We start from the raw sequence: 10,278 nt of genomic DNA, 5'->3' as shown, positions 1-10,278 counted from the left end.
AATGTTTTAGGGAATACGCGATAAGGTGGCGTGAACAGGCCGCCAGGGTAAAGCCTCAAATGAAAGAAAGTAAGTTGGTAGAGGTTTTCATTCAAGCACAGGATGAGACCTATTTTCAATATTTACTTCCGGCAATGGAAAATTCTTTTATTGAAGTCCTCAAAATGGGGGAGATGATAGAGGACGGAATCAAGACCGACCGAATAGTGAGTTTTGCCGTATTAAAAGCCACCACACAAGCGATTCAAGGTGGATCTAGCACATTCAGAGGTAAAAAGAAGAAAGAGGACGTGGTGACTGTCGTAGCTGGAACCCATTCCGATCCCAAAAGACCACCTCGCCCCTATCCCCAATCCCAAGCCCAAGTCTACGCCCAAGCTCCATATATTCCTCCCCACCATTACTACCCTCCACAAAATCCTTTATATTCCATTCCACCACCCTCGTACCCAGTATATAACGCGCAGCCTTATGCCCAAACTCCTTCTTACCCGCAATGGCACGTACAAGCTCTACAAAATCGCCCATCCGCTTCACCGAATTACCAAAACCCCTCCAGAACCGGTTTTAAACCTAGGCCCGAGTATAAGAAAGAGAAGGTGGTCAAAATTCAATTCACACCTCTTGGGGAGTCATATGCTAGCTTGTTTGATAGGTTGAGAAAGTTGAAGGTCTTAAGCCCAATTCAAGGAAGGCTTTCAAATCCACCGCCGAGGAATCTCGATTATTCTTTAAGGTGTACGTACTGTTCTGACATACCAGGCCATGATATCGAGAAATGCTGGTATTTAAAGAGAGATGTCCAAGATTTAATTGACACAAATCAGATGCTGGTCTAGGCCCCGAAGGGTCCAAACATTAACCAGAATCCACTGCCAACCCATGCTGAAACCAATATGTTAGAATTGATATATGATGGGAAAGAGTCTTCAAGGTGTTATAAGCCTATTGTCAAGATACAAACCATTGAGGAGAAATCAATGAATGTAGCAGAGTCTTTGAAAGCAATGTCAATGAGTCAGGAAGGAATGAAAGAAGATAAAGCCCAAAAAAGCACAAAGAAACCCCTGATCACAGTACAAGGTGCCAGAAGGTATGTTGATTTAAATCAGGATAAACCAAAGTTGACAGTGGTAGGAGCTCTGAGTCAGCCCATCTTGACGGTGAAAGGAGCACTGGCAGCGCCTATTGTACTCAAACCGGTGACCCAACCTCCGATAGTTGATACGAAAAGGGTTCTCTGGAATTATGGGCGAACTGTGATGACCTATTACGGGAAGGAAGTAGTGGAAGATGTAGATGAGGTAGGGGGTGTGACTCGGTCAGGAAGATGCTTTATGCCTGAAAGCTTAAGAAAGTCCAAGCCAATGGTGAGTGGACCATCATCTATCAAAAAGCCTATCATCGAAGAAGAAGCCGAAGAATTTTTAAAAAAGATGAAATTGCCAGAGTATTCAATAATAGACCAGTTGAAGAAAACCCCTGCTCAAATTTCCCTCTTATCTTTGTTGTTGCACTCCAAGGAGCATCGCGATATTTTACTGAAGGTATTAAATGAATCATATATTCCTAAGGAGATTACAGTAAATCAGCTTGAGAAAATAGTTGGAAAAATCTTTGAGGTGAATCGGATCAGCTTTTCTGACGTTGAATTGCCTGTTGAAGGTACAGGGCATAATCGGGGCCTTTACATTACAGTGAAGTGCGAAGAGTTCTACGTCACTCATGTCATGATTGACGGAGGTTCAGGTGCAAATATCTGCTCTATTTCTACTTTGCACAAGTTGAATATTGGTGCTGAGAGGATCAGGCCCAACAATGTATGTGTCAGGGCTTTCGATGGTGCAAAATCAAACTCCATTGGCAAAATAGAACTGATGTTGACCATAGGGCCTGTTGAGTTTTCCATAGAGTTTCAAGTATTGAATATAGACTCCTCTTACAATCTGTTGTTGGGAAGGCCATGGATCCACAAGGCCAAGGCGGTTGCATCTACACTGTACCAAATGATTAAGTTTGAGCATGACAGGCAAGAAGTGGTTATTCACGGTGAAGGAGATTTGTCCGCCGGCGAAGATTCTCCCTTGTCTCTTATTGAAGCAAATAACGTAGAGGAGACATTCGTCTATCAAATTTTTGATACAGTGCCAGTGAATTGTATCCTTGAATGGCAGGTTATACCAGGACCGTAATTGTCTTCCGCTTCTATCATGATGGTGAGTGAACTTTGGAAATACGAATTTGAGCCAGGAAAGGGTTTGGGAGAGTCTCTACACGGTATAGTTCATCCCATATGTCTGAGTGAGAACATGGGCACGTTTGGTCTGGGATTTAAGCCTACGGCTGAAGATCTAAAGAAAGCCAAGGAAAGAAAAAAGGAAATATGGTCACTCCCTCACCCAATGCCACTACTCAGTGAATCATTTGTTAAGATCGGTGTCACGAAACATGTGGAATTTGAAGTTGAATTGGTTGATGACTGTCAGAACTTTTTTATTAAAGTTGATATGGTCAAAGCAGGAGAAGGTACCAGTATGGCAGATGTGCAATTCATAGGTCCAGCTGTCCGGCTCAATAATTGGGAAGTCACTCCTCTCCCTGTCAGGAGGAAGTTTTGGTAGTTTATTTTGTTTTTCTTTTTGTTTATCTGAGTTATTTTAGGGTTGTAATTTGGATTTTAGTTCGTTTATGTTATGTTAGCATCTATGCTTAAACCCTTCTATCTTTTTATTTAATGAAATGCAATGTCCCTTTTGTTTCGTGTCTAATATATTTTTTTTTTTTTTATATACAGTTCTCTTTATGCTGAGTCTAATACATGACATGCATGCGGAATTTTTAGCCTGATCTTAAAATCCAAACTAATCAAGATGTAATGAAGAAGGATGAGGAATATGATGAAGAAGAAGCACTAGAAGAAATAAGCAAAGAGTTGGAACAGTTTGAAGACAAACCGAATCCTAATTTGAATGAGACTGAGCCAATAAATCTAGGGAATCAAGTAGATGTTAGGGAAACTAAAATCAGCGTACATGCTTTGCCACAACTAAAATATGGAATGATTCAAGCATTAATTAATTATAAGGATTTTTTGCATGGTCTTATGATGATATGCCTGGTTTAAGCACTGAATTAGTGGCTCACAAATTGCCAACTGGCCCCGCATTCCCTCCTGTCAAATAGAAGTTGAGGAAGTTTAAAACTGATGTAAGTATTAAAATCAAAGAGGAAATCATGAAACAACTTAAAGCCAAAGTAATTCAAGTGGCTCGTTATCCCATGTGGTTATCCAATGTTGTTCCCGTACTAAAGAAAGATGGCAAAATTCGAGTGTGTGTTGATTACTGTGATTTGAACAGAGCAAGTCCGAAAGATGATTTTTCACTGCCCAACATCCATATTTTGTTAGACAACTTTGCTAAACACGAGGTTGCCTCTTTTGTGGATTGCTATACCGGATATCACCAGATTATTATGGATGATGAAGACGCGGAGAAGACCTCTTTTATCACACCATGGGGGACCTATTGTTATCGAGTGATGCCGTTCGGTTTGAAGAATGCTAGAGCAACATACATGAGAGCCATGACCACTATATTTCATGATATGATGCATAAGGAGATTGAGGTATACGTGGATGATGTGATTATTAAGTTAAAAATTTGGGCCGACCATGTTAAAGATTTAAGAAAGTTCTTTGAAAGGCTTTGCAGGTATAATCTCAAACTTAACCCGGCAAAATGTGTATTCGGAGTTTCGTCTGGAAAGCTGTTGGGGTTTGTGGTCAACCGTCGGGGGATTGAATTGGATCCCTCAAAAATCAAAGTCATTCAGGATTTGCCCCCTTGTGAGCCCATATTCAAGTTGCTGAAAAAGAGTGCAGCGGTAAAATGGACTGAAGAATGTCAGGAAGCGTTCGATCGAATCAAAATATATTTGTCAAATCCGGCCGTGCTGGTACCCCTGAAGCCCGGTAGGCCTTTGATCTTATATTTATCAGTCATGGACAATTCTTTCGATTGTGTCCTGGGTTAACATGATGTCACAGGCAAAAAGAAGCAGGCTATTTATTATCTTAGCAAGAATTCACCGCATATGAGGCCAGGTATACTCTTCTTGAAAGGACGTGTTGTGCCCTAACTTGGGTAGCACAGAGGTTGAAGCATTATCCTCATCCTATACTACTTATCTCATCTCCCGCATGGATCCTTTGAAGTATATCCTTCAGAAGCCTATGCCGACAGGTCGATTGGCAAAGTGGAAAATATTGCTTACCGAGTTAGACATTGTATATGTGACTCGAACCGCCATGAAAGCCCAAGCCTTGGCAGATCATCTTGCTGATAATCCCATCGATGAAGAGTACGAGCCATTAAAGACATATTTTCCTGACGAAGAAGTGTCGTATGTCGATGAAGTCGTTATAGATGTTGATCCAGGTTGGAAGTTGTTCTTCGATGGAGCTGTCAATATGAAAGGAGTCGAAATAGGTGAGGTTCTTATCTCTGAATCAAGACAACATTTCCCGGTAACAGCACAACTTCGATTCTACTGTACTAATAATATGGTAGAGTATGAAGCCTGCATTCTTGGTTTGAGGTTAGCTGTTGATATGGGAGTCCAGGAATTATTGGTGTTAGGGGATTCAGATTTGCTCATCCATCAAATTCAAGGTGATTGGGAGACATGAGATTTAAAGCTCATCCCGTATCGACAATGCTTGCAGGAGCTATGTCAACGGTTTGTGTTAGTAAAATTTAGATATATTCCAAGGATTCATAATGAAATATCTGATGCTTTAGCCACTCTGTCTTCAATGCTCCAACATCCTGATAAAGCCTACATCGATCCAGTGCATGTACAGAGTCGTGATCAGCATGCTTACTGTAATGCAGTTGAAGAAGAGCTCGATGGAGAACCCTGGTTCTTGGATATCAAGCGATACATTCAGTCAGGAGAATACCCAGCATATGCCACCAACGATCAAAAGAGGACTATTAGGCGTTTGGCTAGTGGATTTTCTTAAGTGGGGGAATCTTATATAAGAGAACCCCAGATCTGGGACTTTTGAGGTGTGTAGATGCAAGAGAAGCCTCGGCAATCATGGTTGAAATACACTCTGGAGTATGAGGGTCGCATATGAACGGTCATGTCTTGTCAAAGAAGATTCTTCGAGCAGGTTATTACTGGCTTACTATGGAGAGGGATTCTATTCAATTTGTTCGAAAGTGTCATCAATGTCAGGTGCATGGTGATCTGATACGTTTTCCTCCTTTTGAGTTGCATGCAATGGCCGATACATGGTCGTTCGTGACTTGGGGAATGGATGTGATTGGACTGATTGAGTCGAAGGCATCAAATGGACATAGATTCATTTTGGTAGCCATTGACTACTTCACAAAGTGGGTACAAGCAGTAACTTTCAAGTCAGTGACAAAGAAGGCTATGGTAGATTTTGTTCATGCCAATATCATTTGTAGGTTTGGAATTCCTAAGATGATCATTACAGACAATGCTGTCAATCTTAATAGTCATTTGATGCAAGAAGTGTGTCAACAGTTTAAGATCGCACATTGAAATTCTACTCCATATCGCCCAAAGGCCAATGGTACTGTAGAAGTCGCCAATAAGAATATAAAAAAAAATACTGCGAAAAATGGTACAAGGGTCTAGACAGTGGCATGAAAAGTTATCGTTTGCATTGCTAGGTTATCGCACCACTATTCGTACTTTAACAGGGGCAACTCCATATTTATTGGTGTATGGAACAGAAGCAGTCATCCTTGCAGAAGTTGAAATTCCCTCTCTTCGAGTCATTGTAGAAGCAGAGATTGATGATGACGAATGGGTCAAAACCCGACTGAAACATTTGAGTTTGATTGAGGAAAAAAGGCTAACGTCTGTGTGTCATGGCCAGTTGTATCAGAGGAGGATGGCTCGAGCGTATAACAAAAAGGTCCGTCCCAGGAATTTTAAAGTTGGTCAGTTGGTATTGAGACGTATCCTTCTTCACCAGGTTGAAGCGAAATGCAAGTTCTCCCTAACTGGCAAGGTCCCTTCGTTGAGAAGAAAGTGTTGCCCAATGGAGCCTTATATTTGACAGATATTGAAGGCAAAATGACAGAAATGGCTATCAATGCTGATGCGGTCAAAAGATATTATGTATGATATTTGATCCTTTGTTGATTTTATTGTATGTTTAGTACTTGCATTTTTAAAGATTGATATGATGTAGGCATTTTATTCTTCTATCCAAACATTGTGTCATCCTTTGTTTACCCGTTTGAGCTTCGTTTTATTTTTCTTTCATATCTCTCTTTTGGAATCAAAATAGAGTCAAAGATAAATGTCAAGAAAATAAGAATAAAAGAAAGAGTTCAAAAATAAAAGAAAAATAATCAAATCAAAATAAAGAACAAGCTGATGAAACTACGTGCGACCTGATTCTCCTCTCTCGGGAGTGAGATACGTAGGCTACCCTATTTCGTGCTCGGTCTAACCAAATAAAGATTTTAGAGTCACCCAGTCAACAAAAACTGGGGCATGAGTTAATGTGTTGTTTGAGTCGATTCCAAAAGTTGTAAGTCCCACCCCACGTCAAGTGTCGTTTGAACCTCTTGCCATCCTTTTCTAACCTTATCCAAAAGCCAAGTTACAACCAAAGAAAGTCCTTCAGATCAATTTTTAATAATTTTAAGGCTAAGCATGCAATGGGTATGATGATACATTGTGAGGTACCACTTGTCTCCCTCAGCATAAGAAATCAGGAATGAAATACAAAATGAGAGAGTCTTATTGGTGAAAACCCCCGTGGGCATCACAAGGCGATGGTGAGTTGAGAGAAATGAAAATGAGAGAGTCTTATTGGTGAAAACCTTCGTAGGCACCATAAGGCGATGGGGAGTGGAGAGAAATAAAAATGAGAGTCTTATTGGTAAAACCCTCACGGGCACCGTAAGGCGATAGCGAGTTCAAGAGAAAAGTGAAAAGTGAAAAGAAAGAGATTTGTTGGCGAAAGTCTTTTAAGATGTCGTCAATTGAATGTGATGTATGAGTCCAATAGATTTGAAGAAGCGGCTCAGCGGCAAAGGCACGAACTCAACAACAAATGGGGAGTTTGGATAGGAAGATCAGGCAGCTTAATCCAAAATGCATGTCATACTCATTGGAGTTGGTTTTCGTATTCAGATAAGTTTTCTTTTTGAATATGGGACATTGCCCTTTTCTTTCATTTACATATTCACGCTTTTTGTCTTTTTATGTCATTTATCAAAATAAAAGTCTCCATCATTTCTGTACATTTTAAGTTAAGTTTGTGTCAAAACAAGCGAGAAAGGATTTCAAAATTTACTACCAGTCTTTCCAATTATATGAGGAAAAGCCAAGGACCAACACATGAAAGAAATATGATTGTAATTCAACACGAAGCAAAGGAAGACTATCAACCGACAGACTGTTGGATTCGTGGAAGCATTTAGATTTGGGAAAAAGGTGCACCTCAGAGGCATGGTAAAATGGAAACCCATTGTTCGAGTCAGAACTCATTTCCCTCAATATGGATCCGGGTCAATGATGCGGCAAGACAGGGCAAGTGTCAGCGATTTGGAACAAAGATGAAAGGAACGAGTGCTGGGGCAGATAATTGAGAAGCCAAGAGCTGCAAGCCACCACTAAGTTTTTAACTGACAAATTTTCTCTGTTGAAATAGGGGCAAATTCGCTTCACTTAATTCAACTACCATTGGAAATGCACATCCGTAGGATTTTACTTTATGTTCAGGACCCTCCTGAAAAATGGAATTTCACTTTCAGTTCAGGACCCTCTTGAAAAATGGGATTTTACTTTATGTTCAGGACCCTCCTGAAAAATGGGAATTTACTTTCAGTTCAGGACCCTCCTGAAAAATGGGATTTTATTTTCTGTTCAGGACCGTCCTGAAAAAATGGGAATTTACTTTATGTTCAGGACCCTCCTGAAAAATGGGACTTTACCTTCTGATCAGGACCCTCCTGAAAAATGAGATTTTACTTTATGTTCAGGACCCTCCTGAAAAATTAGATTGTACTTTATGTTCAGGGCCCTCCTGAAAATTGGAATTTTACTTTATGTTCAGGAGCTTCCTGAAAAATGAGATTTTACTTTATGTTCAGGACCCTCCTGAAAAATGGGATTTTACTTTCTGTTCAGGACCCTCCTGAAAAAATGGGAATTTACTTTCTGTTCAGGACCCTCCTGGAAAATGAAAATTTACTTTTAGTTCAGGACCCTCCTAAAAAATGGGATTTTACTTTCTGTTCAGGACCCTCTTGAAAAAATGGGAATTTACTTTATGTTCAGGACCCTCCTGAAAAATGGAATTTTACTTATGTTCAGGACCCTCCTGGAAAATGGGAATTTACTTTCAGTTCAGGACCCTCCTGAAAATTAGAATTTTACTTTATGTTCAGGACCCTCCTGAAAAATGAGATTTTACTTTCTATTCAGGACCCTCCTGAAAAATGAGATTTACTTTATGTTCAGAAAACATGGAATCTTTCTTTATCATAATATTTGTTTAGAATAATTTTGTTTTAGTTTGGATTTTTGATATCAGGAGCCCGCCTGAAGAACAGGGTGATGAAATTGCAAGTCAGGAGCTCGCCTGAAGAACAGGGCGATGAAATGGCAAGTCAGGAGCTCGCCTGAAGAATAGGGTGATAAAAGTCGAGTCAAGAGCCAACAGAAGTTGTATAGATAGGATTTTGTAATTTCGTTTATGTTTTAACTTGTAATTTTTATTTTTGATGTAATGACAGAGCCGCGGACCGCAACCTTGGTGGAACCTCACTCAACTTTCCAACTCGGTATAGTCCACTTCTCTTCCAACCCTTTGAGATACTTGTGATTTCCTCATGACTTGGGTAGATAGGGTGCCCGACAGGAGTTGATTGTCCTTCTTTCTTTTACTCCTCTCTTTGAATAATGATTGGGACAAAATTCGGTCTCGTTGTTTACTTCTTTGCCTGAAAACACTGCGTGTTTACATCCAAAGGGGGCATGATGTAGACACGTAATTTTATCCCTTCGAAAGATTAATTTACCCAATTTTACCCTATCCTACCGTGTACCCTCATCCATGTTATTATACCTTCACAAAATACAAAAAATAACAAACTTTGTCTTATCCTAATATTCTAACAACTCACCCAACTAAAAATTGACAACACATCCTAACCCCTACCCCTCCTACCCCTACCCCACGTAACCACCCCTCCCCCATATTTCTTTGACACAAAGAAAAGAACATATACACTCCATCTTTTCCATTTTTTTTTTTTGGAGAAAAGCAGATCCAAGGGACGGAGAGAAAAAAAAAAAGACGCTCACCTCACAAGAAGAGAGGCACCATTCTCTTCTCCACCATATTCACGATACACTCCACCAGGCGACCGTGGTCAAACCACGGGACCGAGGGGTGCCTAAAACCTTCCCCTCGATCAACAGAATTTGTTAGTCGGAATCTCTGTTCGCGGATCAGTTCTACAGAGTCAAAATCATTTTGAAAAGAGTTTTCCAAAGGTGACTTGGCACACCGAACTATGCCAAGTGGCGACTCTGAGTTTTGAATAAAATGAATCCTTTTCGAAAACAAATTTTCATCTTTTATCACTTAATAATAAAAACCCTTTCAAACTTAAAAATGAAATCTTTTTCGGTTGAAAAAGGGGTATGACAAGCTCAAATCTCTTTATATCTCAATAAATCATGATATAAGTCATCACATTTCACCATAGTAATAAAGATTCATGTGAGACATCAGTAATATCAATTAGATCCCCCCAACCCGAACACCACAATAATAATAAAGATAAATAATACTCAAACTAGGCTAATATAGGCTATAGCAGCCCTTCACGGACATCACAATAATAATAATCTCTCAACTCAGTAATATTACTCACATAAGCCTCCATACGGCAAAACGATAAAATAATAATCTTAGAAGATGAATCTCATGATAAACTTCCTAATCCATAGCATACGTTACATGAATGATTATTATTCAGATCGATCTAAACTAAACAATTAGTAAATATGTCTGTTTATTTTTTGTATAGTGAACAAATAAGTAAATATGAATATTTTTTAAAATATAGTGAATGGAGGGAGTTTTTTTTTTTTTTTAAGTATCCAAAAAAAAATGAAAAAAAATCAAAAATTTTGAAAAAAGTTAATATCTGTGTGTGTCTGTTTAAACTTTGTAGTATGTTTGCAAACATTTAGCTATGTTCATTTTTT

Source organism: Capsicum annuum, chromosome 1 (assembly GCF_002878395.1).
Source record: "Capsicum annuum cultivar UCD-10X-F1 chromosome 1, UCD10Xv1.1, whole genome shotgun sequence".
Taxonomy (NCBI): domain Eukaryota; kingdom Viridiplantae; phylum Streptophyta; class Magnoliopsida; order Solanales; family Solanaceae; genus Capsicum; species Capsicum annuum.
This window is presented reverse-complemented; position numbering follows the sequence as displayed.